The sequence below is a fragment of the Lutra lutra genome, chromosome 15, assembly GCF_902655055.1.
Source record: "Lutra lutra chromosome 15, mLutLut1.2, whole genome shotgun sequence".
NCBI lineage: Eukaryota > Metazoa > Chordata > Mammalia > Carnivora > Mustelidae > Lutra > Lutra lutra.
In genome coordinates, this window is record NC_062292.1 from 44,839,217 (window position 1) to 44,844,102 (window position 4,886).

Consider the following 4,886-nt stretch of genomic DNA (forward strand, 5'->3'; position numbering starts at 1 on the left):
GCGAGTTCCTCCCCCAGGGATCTTCGGTTCAGTTTGGGGAGTGGAAGCAGGATCTACCCCGAGCTAAGCTTGCTAGCTGCCTGTTTCTAGCAACTCCGGGTGGGTGTGAGAATGGTATTATAATTTTGTTTGAAGTGACCATGACATTAAGCAGACCATTTGGATCTCGGAGCCCACTCAGGGGAGGACGCGTAGAAATACGGATGAAGGATTTCATTTGTTTATTTGCTCATTCACTCACTTAATTCCCATTTACTTCACCCTTAGCCTGCGACAGGGATGCCAGAGTCTTACGCCTTTATTTGCAAATAGATTAAAAAAAAACACTCTTGCAACTGTTCCTGACCCAGTGCAAACCACCGTCTATTGAATATTGAGCACGAATTAGACACCATACATACAGTCTCCCCCGAAGCAGGTGAACTTCCTGACTAATCTCAGAAGGTCAGGGGCAGCTTCACGGTTTGCCATAATGCCTCGGTCACTCCCCGCACTTCATCTCATCAGGTAGACACGTTATCATGTCCCATCATCACAAGAAGTGTGAGTACAGTGCAATTAGAGATTTATTATAGTGCATTGTTGTAATTGTTCTATTTTTGTTATTCGTTATTGCTGCTAATCCCTTGCTATGCCTCACTTATAAATATACATCCACAGGTAGATATGTATAGGAAAACAGCGTAATACATAGGGTTCAGTACTATCTGTGGTTTCGGGCATCCCCTAAAGGGAGGGTCTAGGAATGTAACCCCGTATGGGAAAGGGGGAGGACCGACTGTACTTAACTAGAACCCTGCAAGGTTAGCATCACAATTCCCACTTTACAGGTGAGACAACGGAAGCTCTGAGAGGTCAGGTCATGTGCCCAAGGTCACACAGTGATGGAAAAGAGAGTCAGGGTTCAAATTCAAGTGAGCTTGACTCCAAAGCCCAGGTTGTTGTTGAAGTTTTAAAATCTGGATATTTGAGGGGCGCCTGGGTGGCTCAGTGGGTTAAGCCTCTGCCTTTGGCTCAGGTCATGATCCCAGGGTCCTGGGATCGAGCCCCCACATTGGGCTCTCTGCTCAGCAGGGAGTCTGCTTCCCGGTCTCTCTCTCTGCCTGCCTCTCTGCCTGCTTGTGATCTCTGTCTGTCAAATAAATAAATAAATAAATCTTTAAAGAAACAAAACAAAAAGAATTTGAATATTTGAGTCGTAAAAAGCATCTGTGTACCACACATCTAAGATGCAAAGTGTAGTAATAAGGTGACTGCCTGTGGCCCCCCAGCCCCTCTGGAGGACCGGACGGTCCCATTGTCCAGTTGCCTTGTGTGTCTCCCCAAACCTGACCCCCATCCAAGGTAACAGCTGTCTGAGTTTTGGGCTCATCGTCCCCGTTTGGATGTTTTTTGTTGTTTTATGTTGTCTTACCAGATGTGTTTGTGATAAATATGTGTGAAGGTAAACTGTCTAGTTTTGCTTGCTTTTGAACTTTAAACGGTAACCGTTTGTCTCCTTCCATGCTTGTTATCTTCCATACGCTTTTGAGATGCCCCCAGGCGATGTACGAGGCTTTCATTTATTCATTTCCACTGCCGTGAAATTCCATTGTTTGACTGTATCACGTTTTATTTATCTAGTTTTCTGTAGAACAACTGGGTCATTTCCAGTTTTGTTTTGTTTCTTTCCTTTTCTTTTTTCTATTACAAACAGTGCTACAGAGAAAATTCTCGATCATGTCCTAAGTGCCCACCAGCAAGGGTTACATATAGGCGGGGTGGAGTTGCAGGGTCACGGAGCCTGTATGCCGTGTTTTTATTCAACACAGCCCCGATGTAGCTGTTTCAGCTGATCTTGGAGCTCACCCTTGGAGGAGGATCTTTTCTGGGGTCAGGGTTGGGCTTAGGAAAGGGGGTTCCAGAGTGTTGACTAACTGGTAAGTCTTGATAGTAGGCTTGGGGAATACCTACCCCTGTGTATAGTCACTCACATGGTAATTCACAGAGCAGTGTGCAAACTGGATTGTTTCTCTCCAGTGCTAAGCTTCTGGGGTTGGAAACACCTGTTCAGTTATTGACCAACATCCCAGGGGAACCAAAAACCCAGACGATCTTGTCCCACCTGAGAGACTTGGCTCCTTGGCCAGAGCATGTGGGCTTGGGGGATTTCTTTCTTTTTTTTTTTTTTTTAATTTGATAGACAGAGATCACAAGTAGGCAGAGAGGCAGGCAGAGGGAGAGGGGAGGAAGCAGGTTCCCCGCTGAGCAGAGAGCCCGATGCGGGGCTTGATTCCAGGACCTGGGACCATGCATGACCTGAGCCGAAGGCAGAGGCTCTAACCCACTGAGCCACTCAGGCGCCCCGCTTGGGGGATTTCTTATGTGTGTCCTTCTACAACAGAATCCGAATTTGTCAGCCCTGGATTCAGGACTCTGTGTTGTAACGGACCGAAGGCAGCTGGGTCTTGGCTAGAGTCTGACCTGTTTCCCAGCTGATTCTTTCGCCCCTTCTTCCTTCCACCAATACTCATTTTCATTTTTTTTTGTTTTTAAAGATTTTATCTATTCATTTCAGAGAGAGAAAGAGAATGCACAAGCAGGCAGAGGGGCAGAGGGAGAGGGACAAGCAGACTCCCCGCTGAGCAGGGAGCCTGACCTGGGGCTCCATCCCAGGACCTTGGGATCAAGACCTGAGCCAAAGGCAGGTACCCAACTCACTGAGCCACCCAGGCACCCCTGTTCATTTTCCTTTTCAAAAATGTTTGATCACATAATAAATTCAAAGAGTTGAAAATGCAAAGTGTAAGATGACATAAGCAGACTCTGATTCCTGTATCTGACTCCCACCTGCCCAGCCCCCCCCCTTTGAAAGGTAGTCACTTTTATTAATTTTGTATACATCCTTCTAGAGTTTTCTTTATGTATAAGCAAAATGAATATAAAGGGGAACCTGGGTGGCTCAGTCAGTTAAGCGTCTGCCTTCGGCTCAGGTTATGATCTCAGGGTCCTGCGTTCGAGGCCTGCATCAGGCTCCCTGCTCAGTAGGGAGCCTGCTTCTCCCCCTCCCTCTGCCTGCTGCTCTCCCTGTGTGTGCTCCCTCTCAGGCAAATAAATAAATAAAATCTTTAAAAAAATGAATATAAAGTCTTACTTAGTCCTCTTTTTACCGAAAAGATAGCATCTTATACCTAAGACTCCACCATTGCCTTTTCGGGTAGCAATGCTTGCTTCCTGGCTGCTGTACTCTGTGGCATCACACAGAACGTTCCATCGTCTTCTTTGATATGCGCCCATGTCTCTGCTGAGTGTGGGGGTTAATGGTGAATCAAGGCAGGCTTTAGGGAGCCCACAGTCCAAGGGCATGCGGACGAACGGTTAGGATGAAGTATTCCAGGAGCTGATCTTTCCAGAACATTTACCGGGAATCACGGACTTGTCAGGCAGTGCTCTGGGCGCAGGGCGGACGATGGGGAGCAGAGCTGGCGAACCCCCCACCCCTGCTGTGGCAGAGCTGGTGGTCTAGCACAGAGAGTGGGGGGGGCCTGTGGGGGGCCCGTGGAAGACCCCGACCTGGTCTGGGGGTCCGAGAAGCCTGGCTAGCAGCTGAGGAGGACTGGCCAGGGGAAGCGCTGGAGGGAGGCGTTTTTGGGGAACCCAGAGAAGTTCCTGAATGCCAAGCTGAGGGGGGCGGGGGCCAGAGCGGAGGCCCGGGCAGGCAGCACCCCGGTGAGGGCCTTGTGACCACAGAGGGGTTCTGTCCCCGTGGGTGCGACGGGGAGGGCCGGAGTGTGGAATGGCTGGGAAAAGAACAAGAGGGCTGGCAGGAGCCCCATGGGGAGTGCCAAGGGTGGTCCAGGCATAAAAGGCCAGCCGCCCAGAACCGGAACCGGTAGAGCAGAGGGGAAGGGGGAAGGGAATGGCTGGCACCGCCCCCCCCAGGCCCAGCCCAGATTTACTTGGTAATAGTATTTGGTTTTGTTTTTTTTCCCAAGGCCTGGGGGTATGTGCTGCCCAGAGCCTGGGCCTAGACCCTCCCTGTTATTCATAACAGCCTGGAGTGCCCCTCGGAGCAGGGCTGCGGTGGGACAGGGGTGGCCTGGGTCGGAGCCGTCTTATTTATTGGGGTCCTCTTCTCTGAAGGGAGGGTGATGAAGGGGCCCCCAGAAGTGCTGCCCACCCCCACTCCTGGGCCCTGGTGGTCTCACTTAGCCCAGAGTTGCAGACCCCACAGGCGGCCTCTCTCTGCAGGGACCTGCCCTTAACAGGTCTGTACCGAGTCACTGGAAAGTTCTGTCCTGCTCCTGACACTGGAGAGGACGCAGAATGGCCAGTTTAGGCCTGGGGTCGACTCTCTGCGTGGTTCTGGCAAAGACAGATCCTCACCTTCAAGCCGCTGTGTGTCTGCAGCCAGGTGGGCCTGGCCGGGGGCTCTGGCATTCTGGAGAGCACTGAACGCAGACTTGCTTCCTCAGGACAGCTGCGGGTGTGTGTAACCCGCTCTCCAAACACCATGCACTTGGTTTAAAGATCCGCTGTCACCGTCTTGAAATTCATTTTGGAATAAGAGGCGGGGCGCTTTCCTTTTGCTGCCCCGGGCCCCCCAGTTACTTAAGCCAGTCCTAACTTTTTGTGTATCTTTTGAATTTTGAATTGTAGCAACATGTTTGTTTGCATTTTATTTCACTTAAAAAAAAAAAAAAGACTTTATTGAGAGAGAGAGAGAGCCTAAGCAGGGGTAACAGCAGAGGGAGAGGGAGAAGCAGGCTCCCCGCTGAGCAGGGAGCCCGATGCGGGGCTCGATCCCAGGACCCCGGGATCATGACCTGAGCCGAAGGCAGATGCTTAATAACTGAGCCACCCAGGTGTTGTTTGTTTTTGAAACTTAATAAAATGCCAAAAAGAAG